At 25.9% G+C, this 19,597-nt stretch overlaps 1 long non-coding RNA gene across 1 annotated transcript; it reads right to left on the bottom strand.

Moving 5' to 3' along the window:
- Positions 1-3,665: 3,665 nt before the first annotated feature.
- Positions 3,666-19,594, bottom strand: LOC139426053 (uncharacterized). The gene is made up of 8 exons (XR_011637313.1): positions 16,567-19,594; positions 14,560-14,583; positions 13,052-13,075; positions 12,108-12,426; positions 11,003-11,017; positions 5,751-10,698; positions 4,690-4,713; positions 3,666-4,184 (listed from the first exon to the last, which is right to left on the bottom strand). It is a non-coding gene; the product is annotated as an uncharacterized lncRNA (long non-coding RNA).
- Between the last annotated feature and the right edge of the window lie 3 nt (positions 19,595-19,597).

Raw genomic sequence — 19,597 nt, 5'->3', positions numbered from 1 at the left:
TTTTTTAGTATATATGATTCTCAGATAGATATTTTTTTTTCCTTTTCCGTAATAATTTTTTGTAAACATCTAAAATGAACTTACTTCCTTGAGGAATCTGCTGAGGTTGTTGTGGAACTAAAAATAAAAAGGCATGGAATTACTTATTAAATCATGATTAAAATTATATTTGTGTTTATGTTATAATATTATTTTAACACATTTTATCTAATTAATGATTATAGCTTGTAAGTATCTTACTAATATGTAAGAAAATATCATTTAAAAATGTCACACTTGCGAAAATAATTAATTATTGTTCGATTAATTGCACTAAATTATCCGGCATATATATATAGAACTGAAAAAATTCAAGATGATCACTTTATGCTGCAAATTTCAATACCTATGTTAAAAAGTGTCATTTTTTATGAAAATTATCAAAGCTTCGGGTCTATGCTCCAGCTTGCATTTTTTTAGTTATAGGTATGCACTTGTAATTAGTTTAAAGAGAAGTTTTTTTAAAAATATTGTTTAGAATACTTTTATGAAATCTATATTTGGTATTACAAAAGGATTTTTAAGAGAAGCATGAAAATATTGGTAAAAATGAACCATATTTTTTTCTCCAAAACTAATAGCTTTTTTATAGTAAAACATTTATGAAATAAAAAGAAACTTTATTGAAAAAAAAGAAATTTCACAATTATTTTTCTCCAAAAATGACTTAATTTATTATACAAATTATACAAAACTTTAGATTTTGTAAAAATATCAAGACAATGCAGATGAAAGATTGACTTAAATTTTGTTACGTACTTGTGTGATAGGTTGGTGCTGAAAAAATCAGTTATATTTTTAACACGACATAAAAATATAAGCACGTATTTTTACACATAATTTTAAATCAAAGATGTATGCTGACAATAAATTTTAAGTCTGTTCCTTAGAATTTTTTATAGTTATGCCTACTATCAAATGTATTTGAATATTATACATAATTGGTACTAATTGGTAGGCAGTGGATAATATCTAAAGATAAGCTTTAATTTGGTATTGTTATAAAAAAGAGCATTTTGATGTATATTATATCAAATATATCAAAATATCAAAATTATATCAAAATGTCATGAGATGGGAGGAGTGCGCAATTTTGGTGCATAATAAGGAGTTTGCATAGCACCATGAAGAAGAAACACAATGTTGCATTATTGTAGAATCTGTGATTAGAAGAGTCAAACTATAACTCACATAAATTATTACATTTTATTTAATATATGGTTAATTGTTAAAAATACAATTCGACAGTAAAAATATATTCATACACTTAAAAAAAATAATACTACAAAAACAATTGGTCTGTCCGAAACTACAAAAATAGTACAATATGTAGTTATAGAATTTTTTTGCGCAGCTTCTTTTATAAATTGTTACAAATAAAACTGAAACTATCTAAATAATTTCTTTATATCAATTCAGTTCAACTCATTTTTAGTTACGCTGCTAATGCTCTCTTAATATTACTTCTATGTTAGTTTAGTAGCAAATAACTACATTCATCATATTGTGAGAAAGATTATTCCCAGGGGTATTCCCTTAAAAATATTATCGCATCAATATAAACAATTATTATGCTTTATAAGACGTAATAATAGTCGATTGTGTACTTACGTGCGATATTATTAACATCGCACAGTAGATTTATTTTGTGATACTACTAATATCACATAACTTATTTAATTAGCGATATTACCAATATCGTAATTACAAAATCTCACCGTAAAACTGTATTGTTTTAAAAATAATGAGGAAATGCATTTATGCTAGGATTAACATAGCTATTCCAGAATTTTCTTTGATTTGATAATTAAGAGCAAGATAATTAGTTTTATGAAAAAATGTCGAGTTTTATTTCGATATGGGTATAAAATAACTTGATTGAATCAACTACTCAATTTTATTTAAATTTTATAAATATAGCAAAATGTTTTAAAAATATTCTAAATGCACTTTCCTCTCGGGAACATATAATGGCAGTTGTTTTTAACTCAATTTATAAATTTACCATAATATACTTACTTAGCTCTCCTGAAAAGGTTTAAAAAGTGTAAGTAATATAAAATAGCCAATACAAAAATATCCGAGCAACAATAATCCACTCTTAGAACACCGAATCTAAGTAAGCCTATCTAAGTTATTATTTAGTTTAGCATAACAAAAGACCAGAACCTTCATCAAGATCTTGAAATTAAAAGAGTATATTTATATGTCTTCGTTTGAAGGTAAAGTGAATACACCATTTTGAATAACTGAGTAAATAAGGTTCATTACCACACGATAAGCTAGGAATTGATGCAAGCATCAGATATATAACTACTATCTTTTTTATAGAAAAATTCATCAATAGCCTCAAATATAATAACTGTTGAAAAATACAGTTACAATATGATCATTGATTTTTTCGAGCAGAAAATACAATTTTCCCTGAAATGTTACTTAACATACACTTTTACTAAGTATCTATGATATTTTTATGCTGGAGCTCATTTCACAGTAGTTGAAAAATTTAATTCCATTAAAACTTCTAATAGCAATTAGAACAATGAAAAAAATAGTATATTTTTTTCGAGAAACAATGCTTTCATTCAAAATTTTGAATATACGGAACAAATTAGTGCTCTTTTTTAAAATTCAAATCAAGAATTTATCATTCTCAGATACATCAATTTCGTAGAATTTAAAAATTTTCAAAACCTCTTCTATCCTATCTTAGCCTTATTGTTACAGCGTTCTAGCAAAATACATTTTTAAACCTAATAACAAACTTTTTTAAATGATTTTTTCTAAGACGAACACATATCATAAATGAATATATTTATTTAAGAAAATACTGTAATGCTATCAATTCTAAACACCTTATTGTCATTTATCACGTGTTACTCTTCTAAATTATTAAAACTAAACGGTGCAATAGCCCATGGTGGATCAAGTCTAATTGTTCCCATCCCAGTTTCCTTGATCTTACGCTCTGGGATTCAAGAGCAGGTGCTCCGATTGTGTGGTCAGACAAGCTTGGATTCTAGTCACCAAGCATATTTCGTTATCGACCTATTAACGGCAGGGAAGGATGAGTCAACCTTGCCCAGTCCGAGGATAAAACACCAGACCTGAGGCACGGGAGCACGAAGCTCTTCCACTTAGCCACTGAACCTCTTCAATATTATTTTTCATAAATTAATTGTGCTACTTTAATACAATAAATAAAAAAAATATTCGATACATATTTAAAAAATATGATGTGTTAAAATCTGAATTTTTCGTGAATAAGCATTAAAAATATCTATAATGTCAATATGACTGGATTTTAATCTAAAGTAAATCGCTTATGTTAACTCACTTAAATAAATGATTCCTAAGCAATTATAGAATGTTTAGTTAATTTTTTCGACCAGAACAATGTCTGCAACATGCTAACCCATTTCCTACTAATACGGATCGCCTCCACGTTCATTGGAGGAAAATTAACCCCTTTCTTTTCGTTCTCGTGAAAATGACGGGGTGAGGTTTCGTCTTCTATTTCTCGCTCCCGTGATATTGACTGCCTGGAGAATTCAGTAGTAACTCGCCAATAAGAATAAAACTAATTCATTTCTTTTTTGCCCTGAAGACATTTTATTTGTCATTTTACGCACCAGATGGCAGTACCAGGATATTTTGAAGGTAATTGTAGATAGTTTATTTTAAACTAGATGTCAGCACTAATCAAATACGTAATACAAATACAAAAGCCAAAATAGGCACTTTTATGACCGTTTTCTTGAAAATTCACCGATTGTTAAGGGATTAACGCGTTCCTTATATCGAGAAGGATCACAGCAATTCGCCAATGTTATTGAATGCTGTACTCATTACAAGTCAGTCACTTGAGATATTTTCAGTCAGCATTTCAATAAATTTAGTTTTTACGGGGAAAAAAATTTAAAAAATACCAGCAACAGTCCAATGACAAATTAAGAGCGAATGTTTAAAAATGATCCTAATCAATAAAGCATATCCAGCATTTAAGGAATATTTTAGTAGTTTCATTTAATTTCATTTACAAAAAATAGTATAATGACCAGGCCATTTGGTAAAGAACAAGAAATCAGATCTGCACATTTTATCTTAAAATATATACTTACGTCTAATGTTTGAGATTTGGGCGCCTGAAAATAACAATTTAATTTTTCTATATTATTCAATAAAATATGTACAAAAATTGTTAGAAACGTCATGATGAGAACTTTGAACCAAACAAAACTAAATACATTTTTTAAAATAAGTTTATTTGCTTTGAAATAAAAATGGAATTGTGCCATGGAAAAAATAATAATTTTTTCTCGTTATTGATTAATATAAGATTCTCAAACTGTCTTTTCCAATGAATTATAATGCTAATTTTTAAAAAAAAATATTTAAATTATGTTTCATAATCGTATTTTGCAAAAACAAAAGTCTTAAGAAAAGTAATTATTAAACTTAGAGTGCTTTGCAGAAATACATTTTGATAAGTATTTTAGCAAATCGCTTATCTTTTTTATTAAAATAAAACCTTTTATTTTAGTATTACTTGATTGGTTGTATAATAATTAGTACAAGTTTTAGTATTTCAAACAAACTTTTCTCTTTAGTTTACTTTAAATTAAGAACAATGAAAAATATAGTACTCACTTGAAAGTTGATCTAATAAGCTCTCTGAAAGAAAATGCGTTTCTTAGCCTAAGTTTATAATTAAAAACAACAACTTTCATATAATTAAAACCAAATTTCCTTAATTTTTTAACAAACCCTTAGTTTATTATATTTAGTTTATTATATTTAGTTTATTATATTTAGTTTATTATAGTTTATAATGAAATGGGGTAATTTTGATAAGGTTATTATTCAATGAATGAACACGTTTTTTATGATTATATTAAATTTAATTTAACAAAAGCACAAAAATTGGCTAGATATATATTTCGGCTTTCATAAATTTACTACGTTAATGACAATTACAAAAAATTAATAGCATTGAAATGATTAGAAAAATATATAAAATTTCGAAACATGTTATTTTCAAGTTCAAGTCTAAATTTCATAGAAAAATTTATTTCATTTCCCAATTTATTTTGAATCAATATTAGCGTATTATTTTAGAAAATTTATATCTCATATATTCAGCACAAAATGTGTGTAATATGATTTAAATAAGTGACTTAAAATCATGTCAAAAACATCATGAAAATACTTTAAAGATAATTGAAATATTACCAACTAAATTAAGAAAATTATAAGATGATAACTAACTCATGAGAATTAATGCTGATAATATGGGTTTTTCAGTGAAATTTTTTAGTAATCTTAAGGAAGTGCTGTGTAGTGCGATGAGTGCTGTGCAGATTAATGCTACACATGAAGGTGCTGCATGTATTAATGCTACACAAATTAAGGTTATTGCCTTTAAATAACTTACTTGTATGCATACATTAATTTTGAAATTTTATATATTTGTAGAAAAACTAAAAATTCCTGTAATAAAGAAACTTCTTTATTGACTAATTTCCAAATTGCAAAAAGTAGTATGTTAGTTTATTTTTGAATATATTCACATAAAGTTGTTTTATAAATGTAAAGAAAATTGATAATGCAGCGAGCTAATTCCTATTTTTCTTACTTCGAAATATTTAAATACATTAGTTTAAAAAAAGTGTTAACTTTGCTCAATTTTATTTCTCTAAAGAAATACTTACGGGGTATTTGGCTGAAGCCTATAAAGATAAAATAATAATAAATTATGTATCAATAAATCTATGTATCAAGAATAATTCTATAAGAATTAATAGTTCTAAGAGTAGTTATATAACATAATTTGTATATAGATCATTATAATTAATAATTATCTTGAACCCATTTCACAATCCTAATTAATACTTATGATAGTTAAAATGAGCGATAAAATTGTAAAGCACATGGCTGCTCGAATTTTATATTAATTCATCTGCCTCAATAACAGAACAAGAATGTCTGTTTTCATATACTGAACAAGAGATAGTGGTTTTGATACGCATTGAAATTTTTTTACGTCTCATTTGACTAAATTCTTTATTCTCTGATACATTCGGGTAAATAAATGAACTTTAATCATTTTTATAACCTCGTGTGAATATTTATAAATTCTATTAGTTCTAACGAATTAGAAATTTAATTATTGAATAGAAAACCAATTATTATTACTTAATAGGAAAATAAATTTTTTTCTATCTAATCATGAAGATTGTGGAATTTTTTTAGTTGCTTAAAGAAAAAAAAATTGCAATAGAATTTAACTCAAATGGTTATCATTGTAACGCCTCCTTCGAAAAGACTATTATCTGCAGCTTTTCTAGTTTATTGATTAGGTATGCTGTTCTAATGTTCTATAAAACTTAAACAGTGCGAAAACAAAACGGAACATTGATTTTAATCTCCAATATTAACCGTCACATGCGCACTTTTTCCCACTTTAAACTAACGAATAACTCATGTTTCATCAAATTTAGTCATACCATTGTTATTGACACTATTTTACATAACTATTATGTGAAAAATACAAAAAAATTCAAAGATTTTTTAATTTTCTATCAAAGCCTTAAGCCAACATTTTCAGTTCTCTACATGACATATACAATACGGGAATATATACAATATCTGGTAGTATTCACGACAAAAGTGTCATCTAGTGTTTTGTGTTTACTATCATATTTATATTCATATCGAGTAATATGCAATGATCATGTTCAAAATATATCTTATAAATTTTCTCCAGCAGTTAAACAGACCCTTATGTGGTAGTAATGATTCATAAGATTTCAATAGTGCTTTTCATTTTTCCTCCATTGAACATTAGTTTGCGTTTCCTAATGCTTTATCTGATTTTTGACAATTTTTAAGTGTTTCAAACCTTTTTTTAATTACTCTCTGTTTCTTCCAACTATCATACATATTTATATTTTCTTGTTTAAATAGTTTTTTTGCTGCAGCAGATGGGCAATAATTTTTTAATTTTTGACTCATATTTGACAAATATTCTAACAATACATATTAAAAAACGGTCAATTTGAAGCTTTTAGTGTTTTTCAATCGCGTAAGTTTTTTTACAAAAAGTAATTAGTTCGTCAGAATAAATTTAAGAAGATAGAACAATTAGTAAAAGGATTATATAGTTTTCAAATAATATCCAAAAATTAATGAATTTTTTTTTAATATTTGTAATTAAAAATGTTTATATTGAAAGCAAGTGCATTGATAAGGTGACTATACTCTTACTTACTTGAAAATTCTGTGCAAAAAATAAAAGTGAAAGAAAAGAGTTTATTAATGAAAATTTATTTCAGTAATCAAAAAGTTAATTTAGCACTATAAGTGCTTTATTAAAAAAATAAATTCTGCTTCATAAATTTTTCAATATCAGGATAATATTCAAATAATATAATAATAATTAAAAAAACATATTGTGATAATATTAGTAAATGTAATGCTATAATAATATTAGAAATATAAATTTAGAATTATAAATGCTTTTAATTTCACTAACTTAGAAAATAAAACAAGGTTTTGATATAATAAGTCTAAAAATAAATTTTCAATTAGCATTAGCGAAAACGTTAAATTTAAAGATCCAATTACTGCTGATTTAATAAAAGAGGGACACTTTGACTCAATATATCAGTTTAGAATAAAATTAAACATTTTGAAGGTGTACTTACGGAAGGTTTCTATTGAAAAATTATCAAAAAAGAATTTAGTAAATACTCATACATTTTTATACATATTTCTATATTTAAATAGTATGCTTCAATGCTTAATTTGACTTCATTAGTAATTATAGAAACTAAATGCATAAAACAAAAAATATGCAATACAAATGAATAAAATATGAAGTAATTTCTGTTTTCAGTTTTAAATTTAATTTAATTTGGAATGGATTACACCATTTCCGTAAGAATTACATCCGTAGGAATCACACAAGTTGATTTGCTTGAAATTCTATTTAAATCTTTAATAAGGATTGATTTAGTCAGTTTAGTTGCCTCAATTGGACAAATTCATTTAATTCTTATTTAAATTTTAAACAAAAATAAACCACATCTTTACTAATTTCAGTTATTAAGTTGTTGTAGTAAATAATTGCAGTTCATTAAAAAGAAATGTAACAGGTTAAAAACAATGTTAGAAGAATAAAATAAAGTTTTATATTTAAGAATTAATTTTTCAAAAAATCAAGTGACTTGCGATTACTTGAGTTGTTTTTGTGAAATTAGATTTTCTTTGTGAAAATGAAACATTAGGCGATAAACTGAAAAAGTTTTTATAACGTTCCTATTTTACCATTACTAGTTTAATATTAATAAACATAGAAAATACCAATAAGCGTACAAAAACATTATTTGTGAGTTTTATCAAAGTGAAAAAATATATTTTACTACATTTTCATTTGTACTATAAGTCAAACGTATAAGTAAAACTTTATATGACTATAGATCCAATTTTGTTGTCAATAATAGCATCGAGCAAATACTTACGTTGGTCAGCTTAAAAAAGAAAAAGGAAAAAAATATTTTATGAATATTTAGATTAGGAAACACATAATACAATTTCAATGTGAAAAAATTGTATTATATTAGTTTTATCAATTTTATATTAAAATCGCTTTGAAATACTAAGTGGAACATACATGTATATGAATATTCATGAATATCTGACATTTTTTTTAATTTGTAAAACAATATATGTAAGTTGGCTGTTGAATTTATAGAAAAGTTTTTCTTCTTCCCATTGACCAGTTGTATCATTTTTAGCAGAGGCAACTTTTTTTTTAAAATTGGAAAATTTTAAACGGTTAAAAAAATTTAATAAGCATTTCGTTGGGAGCATTTCTTCAAATATGGCACGCATTATATGGTTTATTTCTAGGATTTAAATGAGTAGCAATAAATAAAGAAAATCTGTTTAGAAACATATTTAGGCTCTTGTGCTTAATACAAAGAATACAAAGCCTCTTTTTAAATTTAAAAAAAAAACAGATTACGCAAAAATAAAAGAAAACAGTATAGAGATATTGAATCTACTATTAGAGTGCTTGATGAAAGAACTACAGGCATTGGCAACAAAAGCACGAATGTTTTTTCTAACTTGTAATAATTTTATGGAGATTTGGTTGACGTGCTGTGCTGCTGTTCAAAAGCATACTTGAAAAATGTTTTTAAGCCATTCTTTGTATTTACAGAGGAACCTATTTATGGATATGAAAAAAATAAACAAATCCTACGACCCCATGAAAAGATGCATAAAACTGACACTGTAGCTTGATTTATTGATCCATCCAACTTTAGTGTCCTTAAAACACTAAAACCCATCAGTTAGGCCCATTTTAACTTTGTTATGATCGAAAAAATGCATTAGAAAAATAAATAAATTACCTTCACCTAACCCTCATATACCATTTAAAAAACCCCACTATTTTAAAAAAATCATTGTTGTGTAATTAGATTATTACAATACTGTTTGGTGAAAGAGATATACATCAAAAGGTTAAAATTACCAAACAGTAAAAGTGCTGATAACACTGAAAAAGAGATCGGTAATATTATTGTGATACCTCAGAGCTTAGTGAATTCCCTTTTCAGTTTTGAATTGTTATTAAATATAGGGTGTTAAGAGCTGCGATTCTGAAAACCAGAACTTCCGGTAAACAATTAGCGTAATTAACAGAAAAATTAAATACTTTGGTTTTTAATATCAGAATTATGTTTCTTTTACCAGAAATTTCATTACTATATAGTACGGTAATTTTACAGAATTTTTTCTCCGTCTACCATCATATCATTGTTCTCGGTATTATCGAGGATGCGGGATGATTTATATACAATGAAGGACAGAAATGTTTTTACTATTAATTTTACATATTTTTTTAGCGGGTGATCACTGGCTGACAGCCATTATTTTTGTTCTGTATGGTTTGAAACATATATATATAAAATAAATTAATGAACACTTTAGTTTCTAGAACTAAGGAAAGGAATCAGATTATTTTATTTCTTAAAAATTCTTTTTTGTGTATTTAAAGAAGAATTGCTGCTAAATGGTTCTCAAAATATACAGCTAAAGCCTTAAAATGCCGATGACATTTTCTAATTCAGTAAAAATTTCAGCTTTCAAAAGCCTTTTAAACAATTATTGTATAATAAACTAATGGATATTTTATTTTAAAAAATTAAAATTACGTGTTAAACAAAATGAGACATTAATTTTTTCAAAAATTGATTAAGAAAACGTTTAATTTTTAAAAATATAATTGTTAAAAATAACTGAAGCCTAATCAAAGTGGTGACAAAAACGGAATTCATTTTAAGTGTTAAGTTTGACTCAAATATTGTTAACAGTAATATTTAGACTAATGTTTACAAATAAAGAAATTAAAAACATATTCTTACTTGGTTGTCCACCTCCTTGGCCGCCTTTAAAAAATAACAAATGTATTGTAAGTTTTAAAGTACAATATTTATTTATATCCTTGCGTAATAATATGATTTATTCACTTAACAATACTATCACTTAACAATCACTTAAACAATAAATAATTATTTTAATATTAAAAAATTAATCTAAACAAACTAGTTTTTAGTATTGTAGAAGTTAATAGAAACTTACCAGGTACTTCTAAAATTTAAATAATATGCTAGTAAGTTTTTTTTATTAAATCTATAATACATTTTTTTTTATTTTAACGATATGCACAAGTAATAACTTTTTACTGGAAATAATAATACACTTTTTTATATATCTTCAGTAATTTCATTTTATTATGCAATAATCCTTAAAAGGGAGATATCAAAATATTTTCTCATGGATAAATTAATCTTAAATTTTTAAACATTTTATAAATTTTAGTTTAATGAATCACACGAAAAAAATTAATATTAATTAATAATTTATTGATCTTTTATTAACTGCATATACTTACGGTATGTTTGAACTCCTGAAAAGAAAAAAATTCATTTTGATTACATTGGAAATACAAAACTTTGTTGAGATTTAAAACAGTCGGATGCAGTAAAGCACAAATATTTATGAATTTTAAAAATACTAAACATTTCTCAATGTTTTTCTTCTTGCTTCCCAGATAACATGTACAATGCACAAGGAAACGGTCCACCCTGAATAACTTTTGAGCTAATGATCGAATTTTCACTTTCTAGAGCTCTATGTGAATGGATCGAGAGGTAATCTCAAACATGCTAATTAATTAGTGCAGACTATAATTTAAGTTAATTTAAGTTATGAAATCAGACGCAAATCTTACTTCCTCTGAATAAGCATACCTTTTTTAAGTTAGATTTGGATTTATAACTCTCAAAATATAGTAAGTAACCACAATTTGATAAATATTGTCTAAATAACTCGGTCAGGAAAGCTTCAGCCCCTTTGGTCTTCTTAGTTTTGGCCCCTTAATATTAATCTTAGTTTTTGCGTATTTAACTATATCTCATGAACTTTAAAAATGAATTGAAAAACTTACTGTAATAAAATTTGTTTAGCCAAAGATAATTCCACGCAAAAAAAACTTTTAGCAAATTTTTCTTATTTTTTATGATTTCATTTAATAATAGTCGAAAAAATTTGAATTGTAGGAGCATAAATACTTCTCATTAGTTTTATATTTTATGTAATCATATTTATTATATTCTACTTATTTATCTTTAAGTTCTCTAATTCACATTTTTTTTCAAATGTGTCTAAAAGAAAAGATTAATTGTCCAAAAATATCCAATATTTCTTTATCGTTCGGATTTTCATCGTTCTATCTATATTTTATTCACAAACAATCAATTGTTTCTGCAACAAAAATAATAAAACTATCTCTATTTATAAGTTGTAGCGAGTTTAAAATTTAAAATAATACATTAAATAGCCCGTAATCGGAGACACTTGTAGAACATTATTGCTTAAATAAAAATTGTATTCGTGTAAAGTTTATATAACTATAAACTCATATCGCAATTCTCACATTTTAAAAATAAATAAATTAATGCTAAAAATTTAATTTATACAAAGAAAATAATACATACCACCACCTCCATTTCCATCTGAAATCAATCCATATTACTTGAATGCTTTTCATTATGCATATACATTTATATTGCTCAATAGGACTATATAAAAAGATCACTAAATATTATGTCAATGAAAATAGTGTCAGTTAAATATCATTTAGAGAAATAGAAATAAACTTATTGTTAAATTTCTTTTTAACAAAAGGGGGCAAATAATTTTAAATTGATAAAGATAAAAATTGTTTGCGATGTTAACTTGTTTATGTGTTTAAAAATGTTTAAAAAAATATATGAGTAAATGATATAATGCAAATAGAATACTTACTCAAAGCCTCTAAAGTAAAAGAGGAAAGAACATTTAAACAACATAGACAAGAAGCAATTAAGTAATAATAAATTTTATTATTAAAATTTGATTTTAAAATTTATTATAAAAAATTTCTTTGGAAAAATGATTATATACATTCTTTATTTATAGTTTCTTTATAATTCCTTAAAATAGTCTCTACAATTCACTCATTCGTATTTATTTGTATAAAACATTTCTTACATAAGCATTTGATTAGATGTAATGGTTTAAGTTATGCTTTTAAGTTATACATTGAAAGTTATGCTTTAATTGTTTTTGATCGACAAGGAAAAGAATAATTTCTACGCCATCCAATAAATTAAAAACTAAGTTAGTGTTGAGCACTTTTTAATTTTTTTTCTCAATATAAGTTGTTAAAATAAGTTGCTCATAAGTGTGATATTTGTGAGAAATTATTTTTAACTTTTTACATATTTAAAATAATTGCTAGCTATGTTAGGTCATTAAGTTATTATGAAGTTATCCAGTTATTATTTTTCCTTTACATTTATTATTCTGTATTGTTCAAAAGAAAACAAAGTTAAATGAATCATGTTACTCTGCATAAATTTAAGCATGTTAAAAATATTAATGAAAAAAAAATTCTTACGTCGTATTTGCTCAACCTGGTCACCTATATAAGGAAAAGAACACAATTTAAGAATGTTTTCGTCTGATTTTAAATTTTTTTCAGTGTATCTGTACTTAATTTTTAATACAGCTAGAAGTAAGATTAGAAATGGAAGCTACAGTTTTAGTAAATTGCTTTAACATCTGATGAAACATAAAGCCTAAAATTTACATTTTAAATGTATTTTCTTGATGCTAATGTCTGAATAGTGTGTACTTCCTTACGTGATTGAAATCACTTTAAACTTTCTCCTTAGATTTGTAACTTATTTTAAGGAAAAGCAACGGAATTACAAAATAAACACATGCCTAAGCTTTAATTCTGTGACCCAATGAATATACTCAAGTTCATATGGTGGTAAAATATTATAGAACCCTCATTAGTTAGTGATTAGTGATACGAATAAACTATTATACCAACACGGTGTCCTAAATTAGATTTATAGTTATCGAAAAATTCATCTAAAAACAGCTATAGTAGAGAAAACTGTTCTTACTGAAAATTCAAGAGAGACGAAATTGATTTTTCGTTACTTAAGTTTTCTTAATTTCTTAATAATTTTCATTGTTTTTTAGGTTCATTATTTGCAGTGGTATGTGAAAAAACATTTTTGAAGAAAAGTCAGAGACTAAAGGAGAAATATTTATGCTTTTTTACGTGATTTTTTTAAACGTTAATATTTTACATGTTATAACATTTTTAAAAACCAGCAGACTAATTTAGTGCACCATTCATTTACTTATTTATATCACATATCTTTGTATATATTTTAATTTTTTAAGCTTTTCAAAATGTGTCACTTGTTTTTTAACAAGAAATAGCGTAAAACATATTTAAATATTTTAAAAATTCAATGAGACCGTTTTGTTTTGTTATATTTGTTTCAAAGTGCATAGCTAATTCTTTAAAATAAGTTATTATTATTCCACTAACATGGCATAACTTTTATTATTGTTGCTGTTAATAAGATGATACTCTTTTTGCTAAAATAACCCAATTGTAGTTGATGAACTTATACGTGATAATTGTAATTATTCGTGAGTAAAAAAGTTCTTTCAACACAATAAATAAGAAAGTTATTTTCTTTAATTTTTTTAATTACTTCTAAGCTCACAGAACACGTAATAAACAAGAGTAGGATCTAAAGAAGCAAAAGAAATATTTTTTTTTAAAAATTAGTTACAGATTAATGTGTTTTTGCACCAAAACGTTTTCAACTTATTTTAAATTTTTATATCTCATTGACTTGATTATCTTGAATTATTCTATTTTAGCATTTTAACATTCAAATGTTATTTCATCAAACCCTATATGTTTTTTACAATTCTGCTATGTTATATTAATTTATTTTTCATTCCATTAGTTATGTATAAAGTAACTTCATGTACATAGCATATATTTCATAAATACGGCAAGTTAAAATTTTCAACCCTTCACCGATTCTTATTTAGTTGCGTAATAAAATAAATTTCTTTAAATAAACTTACTTGGCATTGCATCCAAAACTGATTCTGAAAGAGAAATTAAATATGATGCATAATTCTCAAGGCATTTTCACTTTCTACTTATCCTTTCAATTTACTTACACATGCACTTTCAAATTCAAATTAGAAAGATATTAATTTAAGACCTTCCTTGAATAAATTTTTTATGAAAATACACAAAAACATTTAAAATTTAATGATATTCCTGATTTTTTTCTCATATTAAAAATTTTAGTTTGACAATAAAAAAAATTTCGAAGATATGAAAGTAATTTTTTACCAACTTGTATTTCAATAGCCTTATAGTTTTCTCTGTCGGCATTCAAAGAATTTGTTTATTTACCATTAAATAAAATATTACATCACTTCATACTTTAATTATTTTACTTACAGACGTAAAAGCTGTCAACTCAAATAACGATATAGTTGACTTCTAAAATTATTTATTTATTCAAGAAAGTTAAAATATTTTTAAACTACAAAAGTCAGTGCAGCATTATATACCACTTCTTAATATTTTATTTATAACAAAAAAATATTTTATTATATATAACCAGTGCAAATTAATATGCATATGTTAAATTTTTAGCAATAAATATCATTGTTATTTTAGTAGGATGCATTTTTGTTAAATTAATATTTTTTAACTAAGAATAATAGTTGTGAATGTTGAATTATTAGTTTACGTGTCAACTAAACTATATGTTTTATATATTACTTACACAGTATTGGGTTACAATATTTTACAGAATTGTTTATTATTTAAGTAATTGTATATTAGAATATTAATTTTATTTTAAGCGGTTAACATCTATGGGGTTCTTAGTTTAGTTCTTTTTAAGAAAATGTACATTAAGAATGTATTTAAGAAAATGTACATGTCTCTGACATTTCCTTGTTTGTTAATGGTTACTTATGATGTTGTTTTTACCCTCTTAAACGAAATTATCTATTCGCGTGGGAATAACTTTTCTCTTTTGTGTATGAGAATTCTCTCATTACTTGTTTAATAGTGACTATAATTTAGCTGCCATCCCTGACCTTCAAGTAACTTAATCCTTTTGTTGGTAAAAAAAAGAAGCTTCTTGAACATTCTTTTTCGTTCTGCATCACCGGTTTGGCAAACCCAATTTTAGAATTAGTTTTACCCTTTATTGCAAAATTTGAATTATTTGAATGAAATTTTAAACACTCATTGAATTCACAGTTGTTTTCCTGAGCCAACCATTTTTGGTTTCTAAGCCATCGAAGCTAACATAAAAGAATAGGCATGATATCAAAGTGTTACACTCAGTAAATTTTTCACTTATCTAATTTTTGATTTCTCTCTTTGATTTCTTACCAGAAACCTGATGGTAACTTAAATTGCTTAACTCCCTTGTTTTGTATATGCTGGGGCTTTTTTTTCAGAATAAATGTTTTCTTTTATTGGTAAAATTGTTCTCCAGTGATGTCTCCTTCATTTTGCTATAACATGGGTGAGTAATAAGTTTTTTTAACTTAAAATTTTTATTGTTTTCAAGCTGATGTGTTTTGTTGGAACTGGTTGCACTCGCTTTGTTTCTACACTGTACTTTTTAATTTTAAATTCTAAAGCCTTTTTGCGGCTGTTTTTTTATATTTATTTATCTTTTTGGTCATTTAATGTGTAGCTTTCTTCCATAATAATTCTTAATACCCTCACCATAGTCGGATTACCTTATAATAATACTAATTTCGGTTGTTTTAAAAGTTCTTCTCAGTTCCTTCTTGGTGATGTTTTTACAAATGTTTTATCTTGATTTCTTTTAAGGTCATGATTAAGCCTTTTTTTTTTCAATTCTTACAAATAATGAATGAAATACCCTAATAATGATTTCTGATAATTAAAAAAAAGAAATTTTTCAATGCTTAATAAAAGCTCAAAAGTTGAATTTGTGCATTTTTTTAAAAATTAAATTGGTGTTAATATATGTATCCATTTGTGTAAATATTTATAGGATGAACAAGAATAGATGAATTTTTACTTACGCGGAATGTCACTGAATTCTTGAAAGAAAAATTTGTATTTCAATTAGATTTAATAATATAGACATTTATTAATATTTAAATATTTTTAAATTCGCTATATGCGAGAGATAAATACAAATTCAAAATCTTTTATAGTACACCTAAAATTACATTTTATTGCAGTTACGCACTTAAATTATGATACATAAATGTAAAAAATATTTATATTTTCATTTACATATGTTTTCACAACTTAATATAGTTATAAATTATTACATGTATCTCATATTTTTTTTTCAACCCTACAATTTATCAGAAACTAGTTTTCTACCTTTTATTTTCAAAACATGCATATATCTACAGTTTTACTCCACGACAACATATGTTTTATAAAATGAATTTTTAAATGTTTGGGTAATATGTTACATACATATAGTTTGCAAAATGACGAACTAGTTAAATTATTATGTCAAATAAAAATTAAAATAAACTTTATATCTATTTCAAAGAACAACGAATGTTTTAAACACGGATATGTCTCGTAGCATGATATGTAATAAAAAGATAGAATATCATGGACGACACAATACAATTTTTTTTCACAATACAATTTTTTTTACAATTTCAAAGAATAACAAAAACACATTTAACAATCTAGTTTACAAACAATGTTTAAGAACTAACAATCATTTTCCAAAATCAAGAGGATTTATCGCTTTTAAGAAATATTTCAAGCATTCTCCTGCACTGCCACATTTAGACATCATCTCTTCCTAACTTTCTCATTCCGATGCTTGCGTGATACACTGTAAAAAATTCTCAAATTACAAAATAAAGCACCGGGACTTTGGGTATATCTACCGTAAAATCCATTTTAACTTAAAAAAACATATCGTAATTTTTGCAGTAATATTTATTTAATTATAGTGCAGTAATTAACTGTAAAACGTACTCTACATGAAGTTAGTAATTACCATAAATTATTACTTTATATCAGATTTTTTCGTTTTGTAACATATTCTGGACAAAATTGATTTTATGGTAAAAGGTTACTGACACTCTGTCTGCCGGTACATTTTAGAGTAATTCAGTTGAAATTTTTTACAGTGTTCACGATTTTCAACACTGTATATCTTAGAATACTTTTAAATTCTATGGTCATACACGTTAACCTTTGTATAAAATCGGGAATTTAATTAAAATTTTCAAGCTTTAACATTTACAGAGGACAGTATTGAGAATTACTAATAAGAGCACATAAGAACTTTCCTACTTACTAGAAAACTCTAAACAAAAATTTAAATTAAGTTACAACCAATCAAAGTAACATTATGATGTAAAAGATATTTTATAAAACTAAAAATTATATATTAACACAATCTACTTACGTACTAAATGCCATAAAAGGAAAATATAAATTAATTTTTCACATATGTAAATATTTGTATACTTATTTTAGATACATATAAAATTATGATAATGCAAAATGGAATAGAAAAAATTTCTGTCATAACTAGATTCGCAAATTTACAGCAGAGTTATTTTTATGAATGACTAACGTTTTTTTTTCTCAAAACCTCAAATTTCTTACTGAGAGAGTAAAAACTTGTTTTTTAAATGTAAGAATTAAAGACTTAAGGAAATAAAGTTTTTTTAGGATCTTGCTACTTAAAGTCCTCTTGTAGAAAACACGTCGCACTGTCAGATAATAAGATTAGCTTACACTGTAAAAAATTATGGATCAAATTTCGATATAAAGTACCGGCATATTAGGTGCATCATCAGTAAAATCCATTTTCGCAGTAAAATATTCTACTATAGATTTTACTGTAATATTTATTTAACTGTAGTCATTCAATGATTTTAAGGTAATTATTACTTTATTTTTATTTATTTATTAATTTTTATAACCGCCGTTGAACAGCCGACCCAATTTTATGGGTTTACGACTACTAATGTTCAACTCCACAGCCTTGTAATTTTGATTCCAATCCAGAAGGCAAGGGAACTCCTGGATCGAGTATTTTTATTTTATTTTATAACCGTCGTTGAACAGCCGACCCAATTTCATGGGTTTACGACTACTTACGTTCAACTCCGTAGCCTTGTAATTTTGAACCAATCCAGAAGACAGGGAAACTCCTGGATCAGTACCCCCAGAGGTATTGATTTGTTGTGGGAACATGTCGGACTTTGAGACTCGACAGATTTAACGTGCATCAGTCACCATTTACTACACGGAGAGTCTTCGGCCGGCGAGAGAAATTTGCCCTCGTGGAAGGCTCTTTTTCATGGAGCTAACCCGCATTTAAGTTACATGGAGAGGAAGACTACGAGAACCGCCCACGGTTAGCCTAATGGCAAGGGGACTCTAACCCAAGATCCGTCTACCACTGACGATATTTCACGCCAGCTAGTCGGCTAACCAGATGCGAAATTCGTATCGACTGGGATTCGAACCCGTTTCGCTTCATTGGAAGGCGAAGGCTCCATCCCCTCAGCCATCGCGGCTCATGGTAGTTATTATTGTCAAAAATTACGTTATATCAGATCTATTGTTCAGTAATATGTAGCGGTACAAAGTACCGGCACTCAGAGGGTCGGTACTTTTTATCCGGAATTTTTTCCAGTGCATGTCGAAGCAAATATTGCAGTAGAGTATATTGAAAAGTCTTTTTTCTATTCATTTGTTAAGGAAATTTTGTAATTTAAAGTAAAACTAGGTAAATTAACATCAGGTTTTCTGAACAAACAAGACATATAGTACTTATATAGAGGCAGTTTATACAGTACGTTTCTCTCTTTTTCATTTTCCTTTTATCAAATTTTCAAATCTGTTGTCCTTTTTCAGGACATCCAGTAAGTTTATTACACTAGATAGACAAAAAAGCAGTTATTTTTCCCTAAACAGATCACTATTTTTACAACTTAACTTTATTTCTTTGTTAAATTCAAAAGTTTAATTTCAAATTCCAACTTTTTAAATACTATATCGAAATCATTAGTTAATGAAAAATTATTAACAGGTAAAATAAAAGGATTTTACTTACAT

Source organism: Parasteatoda tepidariorum, chromosome 7, assembly GCF_043381705.1.
Source record: "Parasteatoda tepidariorum isolate YZ-2023 chromosome 7, CAS_Ptep_4.0, whole genome shotgun sequence".
Classification (NCBI taxonomy): Eukaryota; Metazoa; Arthropoda; class Arachnida; order Araneae; family Theridiidae; genus Parasteatoda; species Parasteatoda tepidariorum.
This window is presented reverse-complemented; position numbering and strand designations above follow the sequence as displayed.